Consider the following 20,317-nt stretch of genomic DNA (forward strand, 5'->3'; position numbering starts at 1 on the left):
CACGAAAAAGCCGTTTCATACGTTTTTTTTCATGATAAAAACAATGCAAATTTGGTGATTTGCCGGTTGAATTTTTGTGTGAATGCAGAGTTTGTGCGCCTGTGTCATGTCATTCATTGTAAACTAAAGACGTACCGAATCGGTTTGGCCGAAACCGAGTATTTGGCGGTTTGGCCGAAAAAAATCGGCCGAACGCTACGCGTTTGACATGAAAAAATGTTTATCTGCCAAACGATTAATCCAGAATAGTTGTGTTTCGTGCTCATTTCAGTTCTGTGGGGTTTAAAATTGCCTCAAGTATGATTGTTAACCTGCCAATTAGTAACTGATTTTTTTTGTTTTTTTATTTCAACCGAATATTCGCTAAATCTCTATTGTAAACCCCGACAACTTTGTGTGCGTTCGATTGTTGTACGACGTCATTAAATCGGATAATAATACTTTAATGGATAATGAGTTTCTTTAACCCAGTGACCATTTTTCATCAATGTCGTCGTTACACGTTTACAAATGTACACTTTCACCATTTTAGTAGCATTTATTCACACATCACTAAATCAGGCCTATGTAGCCTATCACAAATCGACACAAAAGCAGTATCAACAGCAAATGTTTATATTAGAGTTTACTTTACTGGAACAAACAATAAAGTTTATGCAATCAATAGAATAAAATGATTCACATGATTTTAAATATATTGCACTGATTGCTTGCAAGTATTCCAATTTATATTTGGACGCTTCTTATCATTTTTGTTCATACGCCCGATGGAAATAAATAAATTACGAACCGAACATATGTGCTATCATTCGCTGGCGACTTAATTGCTGCTATACGGGACATTCAGTTTTGTTGCAATGGCTTTCGCCACACTTTCAATTGACTTTGTGCGGTCTTTTAAGTCGCTTTTCAGGAATTCCATCTGTTTTTGTAGCTCCTCAAGTTTGGCTTCCATCTCCTGCAATTTGGTCTAAAAAGTTATGAGAAACAGATTTAGCAAGGTTGAGTTTGGTTCATTTCAACCATGAATTTCTCATGCCAGTCACATCCACATATTTCTGTATCTTTGTGTCGGCCAAACGGCATTTAATAACAATGTTATATATGATACACTTTGATGTAGGAATTGTTTTGTGGTTAAAAGAATTTTGCTGTGCTTTTTCATGCGTTTGTTTTAACTCGTTTTGGTTCTGTGAGCGTGTAGTGAATGATATGCAATGAATGAAACTTTCTTCACATAAAATCGAGCATCAATTCAAACACCAATAGGTAGACTAACCTCGACGCAAAAATTATTAACTTAACGGGGTTGGAATCGAGGGTAAAAATAAATTTCAAGTGACACAATTCCTCCGCCAAAATCACCTATTAAATATATGCAAGAACCAAGTGCAAAACCTATAACCGAGTCAGACAAAAAGGTAAAAAAAAATAACAGCGGGTCGTCCTATGAAGTAGTTGAACCTTTGCTTTCAATTAATAGATCAAATTAGTATATATTACTGCAAAATTGAACCGTTATTTAACACAGAGTCCATAACAGCATCTACCAACCAAAAATATAACATCTATAACTTATAAGCCGTACCCTTGTAATGTTGGATAAAATTTGCAGCACCCCACAAACAAAGAATGTAATAAAGATACAGTGTGTGACCACTCCTATTCATATCTATACATAACTATAGTATGTCCAATACACGGTAGGTCGGTAGTTGCTTACTTTACTTTCACCAAAAAACAAGGTCTAAGGCGCATTGCGGATTTTTGGCATTAAGCAAAACTGTGTAAGGTTCTGTGTTATGTTGGGTAGCTGGCAAACCCAGAATTGCATACATAAAGTCAACTACTAAAAGCTGAATAATTTAGCTTGTGAGTCTTAACTAAAGTCTTCAGGCTCAAAACAATTGGAAGTGAAATTGCATTTTAACTAGAATAGTGGTTTTCCTATATATTGCCAGTCATATTTAATGATGTATCACATATGCCATTTACTATTTTTATAATGGACATATATTTGGCACCTACATTTCATTGGGTCCCTATCTTTTTCGTGGCACTTTATAACATAATTGTTTCATGTTTCTGCAAGCATAATCTAATGCGTCCCCACACATGTGCATATGCGATTTGGTAAAAGCTCCAGGCAACAGAGGTTAGCGTCGATTTTTCACGGTTTCATTTCCGTCATCATTGTCTAGCGGCGTGCGAATGTTGTTAGACAAAGACATGCCGCCGATCGCGGCAGGAGGGGCCCGTCGTTAACCACATTAAGACGCAAAACTGCGTGATACAACAATTGCATAACTAACGTTTTTAAATGATCTACAAAAATATTTTAATTGCACAGTGCAAAAAGACTGCCTGATAGCACGTCCAGTTATGCGCGAGGCCTAATATTCGCTTTTCAGTGGGCAGGTTTGCACTTTTGGGCTTTTTTCGACATGAAGTTGCGCGTTGTTTTCACGAGGTGAAAAATGGATGAGTCCAACTATTTAAACTTTTAGCGTTCCCTTTTAGCGCACATAGCGTTCCCTGGCGCCGTTAAGTTTTTACATACCAACAATACGATTGCTTAGCTGGGCTTTTTATGTCCAAAACCTGTTCTGAAACAGTTTTATTAACGCTTTCAGTTTGAGAAGTCACGTTACACAGGTGTAACAAATCGTGCTGCGTTGTCGCTCTGCGTTTCGAAACACGAATAAGTTGACCTACATTAACGTTTACAGCGCAATATAACTAACATCGTAACATCTTAATTCGACTGCGTTCATGCGTGAAGCAGAGGCATTTTTTCCATGCGCCACTATCGTCAATCACTCCCATTGTGTCAGCTGTGCACTGAGCGAGCACAAATTTGACAAAAGACAGCATGTAAAAACATATTTGGGGCTGTAAGAGTAATTACTGAGCCGATTGCACTGAAATTTTTAACAGCCAACAAGGAGCACCCTATCCACACCTGTTTAAAATTTCAGCAGGTTAAGTCTTGTATTTCTAACCTCATTAAGATGTGAACAAACAAACAAATATTTGGGGGTAAAGGGGTGAGAATGGATATATACAACTTCAAGTTACAAAATACTTTAAAATACGCTGCAATGTACCAATTAAAAAAGTATGAAACTCCAGAATCATCTGCTTTAGCAAGAATAGCCGTTTAAAAAATTTCACGTTTTGGGGGGCTGTGGGTGAACCAAGGGATTAAACGGGGTCAAAATTCACATGGACCATCTTTAGACCAATATCTATAATGTGTGTAAATTTGAACCATTCTTTCTTGACCAAAACGTGGGAACAAATCTGCGTTAGGCGGAAAAAAAGAAAAAATATATAGACAAAAAGAATATGTGTCCCCTTCAGGGGAGGAGAACTATAATTATGAAATTTCTTAAGATGCTTGTCTGATGATCACTTAAGCCACTCCAGGCCAGGGTGCTGCGACAGCAAAGTTAAAAATCACTGCTACATAACAAGCTTTGTCAATGTTAGTGTTAACCCACCTTTTCATGGTCACTATATTGAGTAATTGATAGAAAGTTTGGGTTTTTTGCAGAGGTAAGCCATTGCATAAATGACGAATGTTCATCGGTCAAGTTTTTCAGAAACGTTTTGTTCCTTCGCATCACTTTACGGCGTATCACTCGCGGCAATGTATACTCCACTTCCAGAGTCAACTTTACCTGTAAAAGACAAAAACACTGCTGAGTACAGTTCATTTTGCTCAGTGAAACAAATCGTAGCAGCACAATCGCGCCAATACATTTACCAAGCCGATAAAAAGCTGCTAAACTTTTACAAAGCCCAACAAAGTCGACTGCACAATCGGTGGATATATGATAAACGCTTTGCAGCTACACTGTTACTAGAAGCGTTTTGTGGCGGGGATTAGCATAGCCGTTTTAAACCAAGGATTGCGTGAAACGTACTTAAAATCTATGAATAAATAAATATTTCAACTGACAGTGTTGGTAACTTCGAGTCAACCCATTAAATTCTTCTGGGTTAAAGCGATGCCGCTAAAGTTTCTTGCTCAGGGAAATGCCTGGGGCCGAGACAGGATTAGTAAACAAACTTGTGAAAACGAGGCGATTGTGCAAATAATTCGGCCATAACACATAATATAATCAGACAATCTGTCTTACTTTTCTGATTAATTGTGAATCTTTCAATCACCATTATCGTTTTTACCACCACACTCACTTACCTGCATCGCCAAACTTTCAAGCTCAGCATTCTCTTGGACGCTTTTAATGTCATCGACAGCCAGACCGACCTGTGAAGATCAGAAAGTTACAGAATCGGTTCTATTAATATTATTCTTGAACGGGTTTATTAAAGGTATTTTAGCCATACAAAAAACGATCAATGGTGAAAATAACGGCCCAAATAGACGTAAAAAGCGACATGCTGTATTGTTCAAACGTTTCGGCAAATGCTCATGCCATCATCAGTGATATGAAGTGTGCGTCTGACCAAACAGGTGCAGAGTAACTACGACATACAATATATTTACAAACAAAGAAACACCTGTTTGGTCAGACGCGCACACTCGCAGGTGGCTTACACCTCGCTTCTGCGCACCCTTTTATCTATCGTTTTTATGCGACGCTTGTTTCGCACCTTTTTATCATTCTTTTATGCGACTAAAGTGTATATAAATGGGTGCAATTGTTTGGCCTTCATATCACTGATGATGACATGAACATTTGCCGAAACGTTTGAACAATAAAGCATGTCGCTTTTTACGTCTAGTTGGGCCGTTATTTTCACCATTAAACTTATGAACAGATCCGTATATAGTGTATCAAAAAACGATCAATTTAAACATTTCCAATTATTTACCAGTAAGTTCATGATAATGATGCTCATTACAATAATGAAGAGTATAAAAAGGATGTAAGATACAGCTCGGTAGTTTACCTGTGGAATACAACAGAAACAAATTGAATGTAAAATTATGACCAAAAATGCTGAAATAGTTGGTTGTTTTAAAGCGTTTAATGGCTTGGTGTTAAGCTTTGTTTTAAGAAGTATGCCAAACAGCTTACAAGACAATTAGGCCCACTTCTGCGCACATTGTAAACAGTACTACTTAAAAAGCGACAGAGTTGTCTTACTACTGACAATTGTTGTAGTTAACCAATATTTCCTGTATTGACTGGATAGCGATATGCAGTGTTTTATCGCAAATAATCAAAAATATTGTAAATAGATATCATACCACTATGTTGACACTTTTTTGATATGTCCACGAACTCCTAATGCCTGACTTAAACTGAACCATTCTGTATTGCCAAAAACATTACCTAAAAGCTTTTTAAAACAAATCTTTTTTAAAATGACAATACAAACACAATTGAAATTTACAGTTGAGACGGTGATTGTATGGTTGTCTGCTCCAGTTTCAACGGCATCAACTTCAGAAAGAAAAATTTCATCAAACTGGATTTCCCCCATCATCATAATCGATGTTTTGATCACCGCAATCCACCATTCCCGAAACGCATACTAATTAAATTTAAACTTTAGTTGGCTGACACAGCAAAAAAAGTTAAAGTTAGACTCACCTGATTCTGCAACAAACAATAGAAACTAAGTGCAAAACCAAATATGAAGAGGACAAAGACCACAAAGAATTTCATAAATGTCCGAAGGACATCGTTAAACATTATAACGAATATACCAAATCTTGGCAGACTTTGTACAAACATAACCAAAACCAGCCAGGAAAGCAAAATGCTGACTGCTCCAACCTGCCACTGCCAATTCTGTGACCAAACAAAACAGACAAAAACTACATTAATAGAGTAACCACACACTCATCGAGAAACATACCTCTCTAACACCAAAGTAATTTGCTCCAGAAGAATTTGTGTCCGAATAAACAGTAAGAATTGCCAGAACATACAGCAAAATTTCAAGAAGGTTTGTAAAGCTCAGAAAGTAAGAACTTCTTTGCGAGTAAACCTGAAAAAACTAAAAACAAACACATGTCTGTTTTGGGATTGTAATTAGATGACATATTTCATACACGCCATTTAAAATTTAGAATTGTTACATTATGGACACATATAAAATGTGGTTGGCAACACTATTTGTCAGTAAGATTTTGACTGAAATGCTGCAATGTATGTAGTGTCTTCTGCACTAAACCAATAAATCGCAACATTGTTTGATAATTTGTTGGTGTCAAATAAAACTTAATTGTAATAGTCAGCATTGCAAGAAAAGTTGAAAAAAGCAAACTGTGCAAATTTATGTACCTTATTATGATCAAATTTAGCAGCTAAAAGAATCAAACATATTACCTCCTTTATCAGACATATCCCAGCCATTGCAAGAATAATGTACTTGGCCCAAATACCCCAAGAGTTGTAGTTATAACAAGGTCCAAATACTGGTTGTGCTTCAGTTACTATTGCGATGCATGTTGGTGACACATTGTCTGCATCTGGGTTTAAGCAGTTACATCAGAGAAACAGGTCATGGTTAGTACTGGTCAATAAATCAGCCAGTGTTTAAAATTCTTATAATTCTTATTCCCACATATAAAGAATTTTAATATAAATTGCCTAATATTAGATGTTGAAGAAGCTTACTTCTTCCTTATCATCATTCTGTTTTTATGCAGTTGAAGTCTGAGGCTTTGGTGGTTAGCTGGGTCAAACTTTTGTAGGCTTGTACTGTTCCTATGGTCTTTACAAACGTTGAAGAAATTATCTAGATTTTATACCCATTATCTAGATCCCCAATTTCACATCTACGCTTAAACAAAACTATCTAGATCCAGCTATAAAATATCTAGAGTGACAGCACTGCACTAGAGGTGTTATAAGCAACATTCGTTAAGGCTTCTGACGTCATAAGGATGTTAACACACCTCTGACTGTCATCTGCAAAAAGTACCATCTGGTCTGCTGCCTTTATTATACTATTACACCACATAAATTTCCGTTTGTGGTGTGCAGCAACCTACAGAACGTTTTACACTATGGGGTTTAGCAGGATAAACACTGGGTTTATCAAGTCAAACAAAGCAGATGGCACATCTGCATAACTGTATCTACTGTATGTGAAAGTTTCACCCAATTCCATCAAAGATTTTATGCCAAAAGTGCATGGACAAACTTCGCCAGAGGAAAAAGAAAAAAAAAACTGAGTAAAATCAAGATGTGGGACTCATAATTAGGGAAGAGTGTTAACTTTATTGATTGAAAAAATTGGCATAATTGTTCAGCCATAGAGAGCACATAACAGTAGCAAATTTCACAGCTAATGAAATACAAAACATACCAATGGAATACGGGGGAGGCATTGTTAGCATGTAGGAGTTAAAAATTCCCATAAAGATCAAATAGAGCAAAAGATTGAGATAGTACACAGCCCTTCCATAAGCTCTCCACTTGTGATTTAATAAACTTACAACCAGTGGGTGGCGCAAAAGGTCCAAATGTTTTGCTTCAACCTGCTCACAAAAAGTGTGTTACTAAAAACAAGACAAACAATCAGTACTAAAGGAAATAGTGGAGAAATTTATCCAAAATATGAATTTACCATGATGTTTAGTGGATGATTTTTCTTCAGAAAGTTAGAGTCACGTACATATGGCAATGCACCATTTACAATACTCCCATTTTTTGCATACACCTGCAAAAGTATTGTTACAAAAGCACTAGATTTCCTTTAATTATGGAGTTATGTTATGAAACTCTTAATTTTCTTTTCCTTTTTTTCTTCATGTAAAAAGTCTTTACACTTTCTTATTTAATTTAAACTCCGGACACACACAAAAAACAGTTTAATTTTAAACAATTTTTTGTACTTTTACATCTTTAGTTGTGCCGTCATTGTTATTGAACTCCTCCCCTTCAGCAACAAAACTCTTGTAGGAGAATGCTCTGCTCCTACCCCAAAAGGATCCAGATTGGTTGTCTCTGTTTGGTAATGTTGCTGCACGACTGCGTACTGAGTTACGCATCATAATAATTACCTTTTGGCGCTGCATTGTAAATATTACCAATATTTTAACTTTATTTGGTGAAATAAAATATAGCAACACATTTGCATTAAAACAATCACCAAACTAGAAATAACCATGTCCTGTTGAAAGTTTATAAAGCGCATAAAGTAGTGAATGAGACAATTGAAGGATCATGGCAAAACCAACTGCAGTTTTACCAGCATTAAAAAGAGTGCAAGGTAGGTGCATCATAGGTAGAAACAACTTAATGTAGAATCAACTGTTTTTAAAATGTTACCTTTCAAACACTTCCAAAGTTGAATTTATTAAAATTGTAATCTGTCATCATGTAACACCACTATTTGATAAAAGAAAACAGCAATCTTTTTTGACTTTAACTAACCTAGTTTGTTAAACAATCAGTAAAATAGGTTGAATAGACTTTGGTGTAATTATAAAACTACAAAGCCTGCAAATCTGTTGCAGTATTTTTGCACAAGATGTTTATTTTGTAGAATCTGAATTTAATCTAATAATAAAAAAATCTCTTACTTTGGCTCTTTCTGTAAGCCAATTTGTGCAGAAAAACTCATCATCCAAGAATTCATAATTGCACCTAATCTAAAAGTTTATGCAAGCGTTTAATAAGGCCAACCTCATAAGAAATGGCCAAAAAGTAGTGAGTGCATGGATTTTAGTGCAATTGTTTTAGCTTTGTAGGATTAAACACATTGGTCAACACAATTTAAAGAGTTGCAACATTCCAACTCTATTTGTAATAAAATTACATGAAGTGTAGGACTAATTTACCATATCTCATGTAGTTTATTTGTTATTGAAAAATACCAACTTTATCTACCAGAATGGTTAGATACACTTCTCACCTTTTGGGTAAACTGGGCTTCTAAATCGTTAACGTTTTTGTGGTCTTCATTGACACATTTATTGAAAACTTGTTCAGCAACATCTGGCATTTGCCGAATCAATTTTCTCATTGGAGTGTGAATCTCACCTGTTGATACCACAAAGTGGTAGAAGTATTGTTTTTTGACAACAAGACTAGTCTAATATAGTAAAAATGATTACCGGTAATCATATCAATTGTTCTGTTTCACAAAGCTTTTTTCCACCTTCTATCATCTATAATTGCTTGAGCACATAAAGTGTTTCCAGAATCAATTGCACAATCCAAAGCATTTTTTCCATCAAACGATCTATGAGTTACATCAGCATCCCATCTGTCAAAAGTTGCAGGGTCAAGAAACACACTTAAAGCAAACTAGTGATAATAAACAAATGCTTTTATAACACTCTATTCCAGGCCTACTCAAATGGCGGACTGCGGTCCATATCCGGACCTTTGGGGCATTGCATGTGGACCTCAATGGTCTTTTAATTGCAGCCACATATGCTATATTGTGTGTTACTTTCTTGATCATTGCTATGTAGCGACAGTTTACTCGAGGCCGCATAGCGATTCTCGGAGTACTCTGAAGTATTTTCCAAATCTTTAAATGTCAGAGTGTGCAACTTTATGACGACAAAATTGTCCATTATTCCAATATACTATTAACGAAACGGCGGTGCACAATTGTACCTATGACACAATAAACTGAATTTTGAATCATTACCTTACGAAGTAATCCTGCAATACTAGATAAACTGTATTTTGTGTGCCGTTGTGTCAATACCCTTGCAAGGAGTAAATTAATGTTTAGTGTCTAACTATGATTTTGTTTTGCTGACAGAAACATTCGGCTTGAACAAATGTGTTGATCTGTGACCATGATTTTCCCCATTACCTACAATCAAAATAGGTGAAGACATGTTGCATCTGCATTAAGTGTCTGGGCCTTTGGTATTTTTACTTTTTCTATCTGGACCTTTCACAAAACTTTATGACTAGCCCTTCTCTATTAGAATCATGATTATTGCCAACAAAGATTCTTTCTATTACTTGTAAAAGTTACTGCTTTTTTTAAAAAAACTTCCACATATTAAATTGTTCCTTGTAATAGCCAAACCCGCAAGGGCACTCTGCAATTCACCAACAAAATTTAATGAACTGCAAAGCACTCACTTAAGAAGCTCCTTGACCATTTTAGTGTGTCCCATCTGGCAAGCAAGTTGTAAAGGAATGACCATTGTCTTTCCTTCAGGATTGACAGGGGAACCAGCCTCTAGCAGAACAGCAGCAGTTTTGTGCATTCCAGCGAATGCACAACAATCGATAGGCATATAATGCTCATTATTTCTGTTAGAAAAATAATGGTATGTAAGTTATATGTATGTCACAATAGATCTCCAGTAGTTTTATCATAAAACAACCCGACATTTTAATGTTTTTACGGTAATATTTGGTGTCATTTTTTGACCGTATAAGCCCCATATATATACTTTTGTACTTTATAACAATGTTGTGATATCTGTGTGCCATGATTCTGGTAAAGTTAACCCAAATAGGTTATCAAAATATTAGTTGCTTAATAATAAAACTGCAGGAAAAGCGGTAAATGATATAACATTGTTATGGAAGCACTAAACTTAAAGTTATTATTCTTGGGTGTGTTATCACTCCATAATAAGTCCAAGGGAACACAATGTAACCCTATTGTCTACAATCTCTTATTCTATACCCACATAGCCTCTATTTTAGCTCCATTATTGATAAGATTCTGAACAACTTCAGTTCTCCCATTTATGGCAGCGAGATGAAGAGGAGTGTTTAAATTTGAGTCAGCAAGGTGGACAATATCATGATTTCTTCGCATAAGCTCAAGAACAATGTCTAACTCTCCACTTTTAGCCGCAAGATGAAGGGAAGTTTGACCATTTTCATTTTTTGCATCAATAACAGCTCCAGAATCAAGCAATTGCTAAAAGCATATTTTCATAGTATAAATTTAAGCACTGTGTATCACCCAGTTACTACCACAATATCCATTAATTAAAAAACAACTTTACTTTGACAATACCACAATATCCATTAATCGTAGCATAATGAAGTGATGTGTTCAGCGATCCTGATTGATTCTTCTTGTTTTTCTGTTTGTATTAATTTATCAGTACATAAAAATAACAAACAAGAATTAAAAAAGAAAAAAAGATCAATGTTTGTTTGGTGTTTAAACCTTCAATAAGACCTCCATAGTTTCCTTGTGACCACACTCTGCTGCAACCATCAACGCTGTCAAATGTTTAGAATCGCTCATTTCCATCCTTGCACCGCTGTTAAATGAAATGATAAGAATTTGATAAATATCCTATAATTTGTTGGGTTTTATTAAGAGATAGTTAGTAAATAGTTTCATTTAATGCCTGATGTTTCATGTCAGAATGGCATTTGTGTCAAGCTTTCTAATGGCTGTAAATTAGGTTTTTTTACTGATGACATAACTATCACGAGGAAGCTACCAGCAGTGAAAGTTTTTGCAGTAAAAATACATGGTATTTTATAAATTACGCACTTGTTCAGCAAAACGTCTGCAATTTGGTAGTAGTTGGATTGTGATGCAAGAATGAGGGGAGTGTATGAGCTTTTATTACGCTCATTCACTTCAGCTTTCTTATTAATAAGAAGTTCTGCAATTTTGAGATGTCCATATTTAGCAGCAAGATGTAGAGGAGTTTCTTTGTTATTTCCAGGAGCGTTTACGACATCCAATAAATCTATAAAAACATACACCTTTCTACAACGTATGAGAATGCTCAATAAAAAATGATTCTGCAACTTTCAAGATGTTCTTCCACCACAAACTTAATTCACATTGGTAATTCGATTTTTACCTGATGAGTCACCAGTATTTTAATGTAAGTCAAGTTGCAAAACAACTCCATTTTACAATGTGATTCAGTTTGAGATAGGTTTCACCTTGAAATAGGTTATAACCGCAAACATTTCAAGTGTGTATACTTACGCCTGGGACTACAGAACTCAATGATTAGCTGAGTCACAAGCAGATGTCCATGTTCCACAGCTAGATGAAGTGAAGTATTTCCATCATTATCGATATCATACAAGATATTGACAAATATGACTGGGTAGTTTTTCAAGTAATTTTCCAACAACAGTCTGACAACCTGTACAAATCAGATAGCTACAGGCCAAACGTATTTTAAAATGTAGCGTTCTTTTTAATACTGATGAATTAAAGGTATGTTCATCTGATTATCCCATGCATTAATAATACTGATGTATTAACAGACAACAAAACGAAAAAATGTAGAAGGACTACAGTAGTGTATGGTTACCATATAAGCGTAAGTTAAATTCCGGACGGTATTGATTAATATCTTAGGCGGCACCAAGCGTGTGTTATATCGCATGTTGTTGTATAGTTACCAACACAAACATTCCTATTTTGACATATCAGCATTTACTACCACTGATACAAAATGCGCAGTTTTGTTTTTTTAATAAGTTACAAAACAGAAAGTTTCACAGGATCCATTCCTTTTAACAAAGGAATGTTAGCTTTCAAGATGCAAAAAATCACTATATAGCATTTAATTCATGCTGATAAGTTGTTTAGTATAAATGTAGGTAGCATCTTGCATCAAAAACCGGTAAATTCAGGTTGTCTGGTAACCCTACATTAGTCTGATACTAGGTAACATACAATTTCAGGGTCATAGGTAAGACAATTTTGCTTCTTTTAAGGGGGATTTGGTTTGCGGGCCATAGAAAATCTATCTCTGATTTAGATACAAGCAGACAGTTGAGGCTAAAGTCCTGTGGTATGCAGGAGCTTTGCAAGTGGTACATGAGTAGCTATTTGAAAGCCCTAGTTATGGGCAAATGGGTCCGTTTCTTGATCTCCTTATTTAAATTCCATTGAGGTGGTATGCACCGAAAAAAAATTGTTTGGTTGTACATCATCAGTAACAGGTCAAGAACCACTAAGTCAGGGGTTCTTAACCAGGGGTACATGTACCCCTTGGGGGTACGAAGCACCAAAGCAGGGGATACGACAGTCAGTGTGAAATTATACATTATTTAAGCATATTTGTGAAGAATGTGTACCAAGTTACTTTGTTACATGTAGTTGATTTCAATTTAATGATTGTTGGTGTGCTGTAAATATTGTTGAACTTACAAGACTATTTTAATGCATGCATTCAACACGTAAGTTATAAATACACTGAATTTATCTGTCGGCCATTGTAGACAGGGGGTACGAGAAAATTTCATGAAAGCTCAAAGGGTACGAGCGCAAAAAAGGTTAAGAAACACTGCACTAGGTGAATGCTATTAGAAAGTATGCTCCAGAAAGCTTAATTTCACCCAACCATTTGCATTTACTTACAGTCTATGTTGGTGACTAAGCGCCAAAACTGAATCGAGCATTTGATACAGCATCTTGAAAAAAAAACCTCATTCACCACACACTCTTAGGCCTTACGTAATCCACTTACATCTGAATTTCCATTTTTTGCTGCAATATGTAAAGATGTTACATTGTTGTCATTTTTATGTCGAATATCTGCTCCCTCATCAATCAGTAGCTTAGCAATTGCCACTTGATTGTATACAGCAGCAATGTGCAAGGGCATGGTTTGTCGTTTGTCAACTACCTGTACAAAAAAGTTTAAAGGTAATGTTAACTTTACAGTTTGTTTAATGGTTAACCATATACAATTAGCTAATGTTTGTGGTATTATAAATGCAAACTCCCAAAACACCTTAATATGTCTTACACTTTTTTAATCAATCAATGATAAATAAAGCTTAGTTTGCAAAACAAGTTATTGAAACACATGCAAAAACATGTAAATGAAGTTTCAAAAAAAAGGTTTAATTTGTAAACTGCACATGCTAAACAAGTTAGTTTCAATGATTGTTTGGACCAGCCCCTTCATTACTGCTTTCAAAGAGTATTTTGCATAAGGTTACTTCAGATTTTATATTAATGACTACAATTTACATCTCCTAACGGTGATTGTAGACAAAAGGTACCAAAAAAGAAAAAAAGTGAAGGTGGAAGCAACAAAAAATTAGTTTGCCTTATTATAAACAAAAATTATCCTACAACCCTTCCAAAGATCACTGACATAAAGAAAAAATCACCCAATACAACAGTATAAAGCCTGTTTACTCCAAATGCAGCAAAGCGAAGTTAGACAAAGGGTGTGTTTACACCGGACGTAGGATAGTGAAGCGAAGTTGGGTGAACAGCCAACTACTTCGAGAAATGTTGTGTAGATTATCTTTTTTGGCAAAAGGAATACATGTCATTAAATACTCATTTTTTGTCGAAGTGTCAAAACTAACAACAAACAATTTGAAATGTTGCTTAATTTTTTTATTGACACAATATTGTTCTGGAGTTTAATTTAAAGCCACACTTCACAACATTGAAGTAGATATATTTCACCAGTCTTGTTTATGAAATATCAGTTCATCAGGATCTTAAGGTACATCTAAATAATTTGACATTCTAGGCTTAGTTGGTAAGATTTTTTAAATGTGTTTCATAAACAAGACTGGCTTTTTAACAGTTTAAAGTCTGATAGTATTTACAGATCAAATCTACTTTTTTATCTATCAATTATCCTAATATACATAAAACACAAAATTTACCGACACTGAAAGGCAATAGCATGCCAATGCTGAGGCAAAAAGTTTGCTAATGCCAATAATTTAAAACATTAAACAAGTTTTACTGGTTGGTGATATATAACAAATGTGTTACAATACAATACAGCCAAAATATGGTAAATCCATGATACGGTACCTACCGACTAATCATAACTTTGCACGACTATTTTTCAAACATAACTATTCAAGAGTGCTTTTGATATTGGTTTGTTACACAGTACATTCTACAGTATTCTTACACATGCATTGTATGTCACTATACCTTCTATCCATAAATAAATTAAAAAATAAACTACCATTTGCTTTAAAATACTTGCCTCAAATTTAAGAATATTTTTATCTTTATTTTAGTTGCTTTTTGACAGTCAACTGTTTTTTTTTCTGAAAACCAAAAGGTTTTTACTTTCAAACCTTCACCTAACCTGCGGTACTGTTTTCTTGAAAAGTTCTGGCAGAAATGTACAATTGTACAGAAACTTTCGCCCAACTGGTGACTATGCACACAAAACCTTGGTGAAGTTGGACGATGTTGGGTAAAGTGGTGCGAAGGCTGCATTTGGTGTACTGTAAACAGTCTCATTTGATCCCATTGTAGCGAAAGGTCCACAAAACATCACTATGCTGTGCTGCATCCCGTTTATATGGGTCTTTATAGTGAGACAACAGTTTGGTGATAAAATTGTTTATGATTTCAACATAATCTTGTAGGTAAAGCAGTTATTTTGCAAAACGTAACATTACCAGCACAACTTACAGCTGTTATATTTCTTGCAATTAACAGTTTTGCGCATGCCACTTCACCACCATGTGCAGCATAGTGAAGTGGTTTCCATTCATTTAAATCCTTAATATTGCAGTCAGCCCCATGTTCCAATAGATATTCCACAATTTCACTGGTAGCACTTTTAATCTCTTTTGTGTTTTCATCACTGCCTTCGTCAAAGCTTACCTGTAAAACAAGCATTCAAAGCCACTTCATTATGAGTTAAATGTACTGTAAACTTCAGCTAATCTACTTATCGCCTAATCAAGAGAAACATTGAAGTACAAAAGATGTGTAATATTTTTTTTCACAAATACTTGACATTATAAATCCCAGTATCCCATAGTTCAGTAAAAAAAAATTCTTTATTTATCTCCTGATCCAGATTTTTTACTCTTCAGCAGCAAATTCTTACACCAAGCAATGTTGCAGTTTTGTGTTTATGCATTGCTTATCAAGAGCTATTTGACCGACTGCCTTTAGGAATTGCTTATTATTGGCTACTTGTTTACTGCCTACAAGAATATACACACTCTGTTAACTAACTGTTATTACGAGTTGATATTATGTTTGTCGCCCAATGCTTTTTAGTTCAGTTATTGTGGCACACTAAGCAGGCAAACTTTTGTTTTTGTTGTACTTAACAGAAAAAACACATAAAATATGGAGTTATTCATTAATCAGATAGATGTCACTGCATTTTTGTCACTGCATGCACACAAAACACTGATTTACATCTTCCGCCTAATTCTTTTTGCAGTCCAATCAATTCTGCTTTGATTAAAATTTACTGTATATCACATGCATGTATCATAAACTTACTGAGTCATGATCTAAGTCTGTTTCAATGTCTTCTAGTTTGTTCAGCACTAGGTGAAGTGCAGTTCTTTGTTCTATGTTACAGTTATCGATACCTGAAAAATGATAGCCTTAAACAGAGATTTTGAGAGATTATCTGTTTACCAGCAAAAGTAAACACAATTTTGTTTCATTATTTATTTATGTCCTTTGTACTTCCTGTGCAATAGTTCTCACCTGCCCCCTTTTCTACAAGTAATTTGCACATCTCAACATCTCTGTTGTAAGCAGCATAGTGCAGAGGCATATAACCATTGTTGTCCTTCATATTTAGGGTTTTATCAGCCATTGAAGTGCACATATCATCATTAAACTCATTTCCAATTGCAGCCTGTGCAACAATGTCCTTCAGCACTTCTGACATTTTTGCATCAGAATACAAAATTATTGGACAAAAAAGGTGGATGCTTCCTAACCCACCTCTGTTGACAGCTGTAAATTACAAGGAAGCCCATCCTCGTCAATTTGACTCTGGAATCCTGCCTCAATCAGCAATCTAGCAACACCTACATGGCCATAATTAGCGGCGAAGTGTAACGGCGTTTTTCCTGTTGTATCTTGTATCTGTCAATGAGATTTTGTTTTATTTAGATTTTTATGCAATTTTGTACAGGTATGTTTATCTAATAGGCCTAGGCAGGTAAAAAAACAAAGAATTGTACTATTAAATCATGTCTGTGCCAGGGCAAAAAACAAAAATTCTACTCCATTTACCACACAGACAATCAATGTCCCAACTTGTGCATGTACTTTGCTTGTTTAACCTTGTACGACACCCAATTTTTTCTTGGGAACAAATAAAAAAGTAACAAATTCACAGTAAAACAAAAAACTTTAGGACTAATGAATAAAATTAATGATAACTTAAAAATAATTTAAAAATCACCGTTAAAGTTTTGTACTTATGAATCGACACTTCCCTCGAAATAAGAACGTTTGCACATTGCCATGCCATGCAGCATAGTGAAGAGGTGTACAACCCTCAATGTCCACTAAATCAACACAAGCCCCTTGCCCTATCAAATATTCTACAATTTTATTGATGGCATTTTCCACAGTTTCTCCACTGGGCAGCTCCAAGCTTTCCTATGAATAATAGGAAATGAATGCTTCTATAAATATCACTTACATGTGTAAACTGGTTTTTACAATGCTGTTTTCATAGTCTTATTGCAATTTAAAAGTCAAATTATACTCTACAACAGTGGTCTTTAACCTTTTTTAAAAGCGACCCCAATTTAAAATAAAATTAAATTAGCATTTACATGCAACCCCATTTTTTCCGATGGAGAGAAACATGTTTCAAGTAGTGCCGAAACTAATCTATTTTTATGTAAATATGCCCGCTTAACTTTTTAAGTACAGTAGACTTTAAATATTAACATTCAACACGCATTATTCAAGGTCTCAATGTTAGAACCCAAAACTTTTATTTACTTTGGTCGATCTAAACCATGTTAAAGCTCATCAGTTTGCAGTAAAATTTATTTAAATCAGTAAAATTTATCTATTTTTCCACGTATTGTTTTGGACAGAATACATCATTCTTGGGGCTCTATTATGTAACAAAGGGTTGGACAACTTGTGTTTTATATAGATTATTGCATCACAATAAGTAGATTGTGATATGAGGTATCAAACTGTCTGCAAAACATGAGCAAAGGTTGCGGACTAGAACAAAAACGTATTATTTTTTTGTAATAAATTTAAGTGCCAATAAATAGATTTTATAGCGACCCCAGAAAAAGTTAAGGCGACCCCGCTTGGGTTCGCAACCCACAGGTTGAAGACCACTGCTCTACAGGTAGGCTTAAGTTCAGTTCTTTACCCACTCTTTGTATAGGAATGGTGTATTATAACTAACCAAATTGATATGTGCTTGTTCCTTTAATGCTATATGAAGTGCAGTTTCACGATTTTTGTCACAACCATCAACATCTAGAAAATAGGCTTCAAGCTTAAATTTTGGATTAAAAAATCCAGTCGTACAAAGTTTCTTACCTGACCCTTGCTCCACGAGGAATTTGCACATTTGAACATGCTTAAACTTCACTGCATAGTGAAGTGGGGTAAAGCCATGTTTGTCTTGTTTGTTCAGCTTCTGTTTAACTAAATGTTTTGAAAGACAATTGAGAGTTTTTTGCATCGATTCTACGTCACCATCATGTGCCAACTGTGACACATCAAAAGTACATGAAAATGAATACATTTGACATTATCTAGAAACAAAGTTTACCTGCAACGGCACTCACTTACCTGATGTATATCATTATTAACATCATCATTATAATCATTATCATCATCCAATGGAATGGACAGTACATTAATAGGTCTGTACAATAAAAAATAAAATTTTTTTGTTTTACCTTGTGTGTTTAGCATTGGCCATTTTTCTGGGGTGTTTCATTATGACCATTACAATACAAAACAAATAACAAAATGAAAGTGCCACAGCACTGCATGGCAAACGACTGTCAAAACACTTATAATAGATGAAGGAAACTTTGAGTATGAAAACCAAATGGACCGGCAAGCTTAAACCCTTTCTTTTTGCCCAAAGTGAAAATTTATTCTAGTGATTACTAAAATTAATGGACATTTTTAAAGGGGAGTTGCAAGTTACGCTTGAAAACATTTTTAGCATAAAATGTGTGTTTTCTGCATAACTATGCAATAACCAAAGTTGAGTCACCTATTATGATTTAGAAAACATTATTGTTTTGCCTACTCCAGACAGAAAGTCATCCCCGGCAGGCTGCCAAACCGTCGCCAAGGCAACATTAAAATTCAGGAACATTAAAACTGAAATAATAATAAAACACACTATTTCTTTGTAATAACACTACTGTTTGTCCGGTAGTAAAACATACATTTACAAGCCCCAACCTTTGTGAACAACTTATTGTGACATTATAAACAATTCAGTTAATTTTACCAAATTTTTCTGCAAAACTGTCGAATATTAAGATTTGGTCAAACCAAATTTAAGCTAATTCAATGCATCACGAGTTAAAAATGGTGTTTCGATTCCACATTGCATTGTACTCACCTTTTAAAAGAGACATTGGAAAATGAAGTTTCATTTTGAATATACTTTCCCGGACTTGAGGCTGTTCTTGCAACAGACTAAAAAAATCAAAACCTTCCTTAAAATAACCAAGTTTTGTCTTGGCTGTAATGTTATAGGAGAAAAGATAGCACCCAACATCCTTTAAAATTATACTGAATGCTGTCTACAGAATTGTCACCAAGGGTGGGATTCAGCCGGTTCGCACCGGTTCTATGAAACCATCTCACGAACTTTTATGAGATCAGCGAACCGGTTAGCATTACTGGTTACTGTCAATGACCTTTTTGTAACAGAACCGGCTAAAAAATATGACTTTTGCGATAGAACCGGCTGACAAAAAAATTTGATCCCACCACTGTTTGTCCCTATATAAGAACACTTACGGCCTTTGACGAGCTTCCTTTTTTATCAGTGTTTAGTTGCTTGTAGAAAGAATGTTGTTTTTTCTTATGGAGGAATGCAGCTTCGTTGGACATGTGACAAATAAATATACTTTAAAATATATAAAAATATCACATGTTCTGCTATAAATTAGCAACCTTTGTAACACTCACAAAGGTTCACAGAAGCCGTTTGCAAAAATTGAAACAGCAATCAAATGTACATATGTACCTGTACATATATATGTATGTATAGGTAAGTACATAAATATGTATGTATACATACATAGTGGGCCTGCCTAAAATATGGATTCCAGTATAGCATTAAATTAGGTTCTTAAAACTTCATTTCCTTCAATATAGTCGATATATGGTTTGATTATAATGTATACACATAGCAACGTAACACAAACTTACTTTTATGTTTTCCTTGAACACGATACTCTTTATTACTAAAAGTTGAATTTTCCCCGCTCATACCTAACCCTTTTACAATTTGCTAAACACCTCACAAGTAATGTTTGTTAGAAAAAAATCCGTAACCAAGTTAGGTGCAACAGATTTCTCTCAATTCAAGTTTTATGGTCTAAAGATATCTCGCATCACCATGTTCTAAAGTTGAACCAACATTGCAAGCAACATTCAATTTGATATATTCAAAGAGGCTGACACATTTTATGACAAA

The 20,317-nt window shown here is 35.0% G+C and overlaps 1 pseudogene across 1 annotated transcript; it reads right to left on the bottom strand.

The window, feature by feature from the left end:
• Nucleotides 1–326: 326 nt before the first annotated feature.
• On the bottom strand, nucleotides 327–20,317 carry LOC145222454 (transient receptor potential cation channel subfamily A member 1-like; annotated as a pseudogene). The gene is made up of 32 exons (XR_013859341.1): nucleotides 20,050–20,317; nucleotides 19,636–19,715; nucleotides 19,232–19,308; nucleotides 18,439–18,514; nucleotides 18,184–18,355; nucleotides 18,047–18,120; nucleotides 17,069–17,268; nucleotides 16,603–16,746; nucleotides 16,360–16,513; nucleotides 16,147–16,238; nucleotides 15,316–15,510; nucleotides 13,379–13,537; nucleotides 11,881–12,043; nucleotides 11,431–11,632; nucleotides 11,095–11,191; nucleotides 10,928–11,008; nucleotides 10,604–10,839; nucleotides 10,044–10,217; nucleotides 9,050–9,201; nucleotides 8,848–8,975; nucleotides 8,516–8,584; nucleotides 7,826–8,002; nucleotides 7,558–7,650; nucleotides 7,297–7,468; nucleotides 6,312–6,454; nucleotides 5,839–5,979; nucleotides 5,571–5,771; nucleotides 5,371–5,511; nucleotides 4,846–4,923; nucleotides 4,208–4,276; nucleotides 3,504–3,683; nucleotides 327–970 (listed from the first exon to the last, which is right to left on the bottom strand). The product of XR_013859341.1 is annotated as a transient receptor potential cation channel subfamily A member 1-like (transcript).

The sequence above is a fragment of the Phallusia mammillata genome, chromosome 4 (genome assembly GCF_965637545.1).
Source record: "Phallusia mammillata chromosome 4, kaPhaMamm4.hap1.1, whole genome shotgun sequence".
Taxonomy (NCBI): Eukaryota; Metazoa; Chordata; class Ascidiacea; order Phlebobranchia; family Ascidiidae; genus Phallusia; species Phallusia mammillata.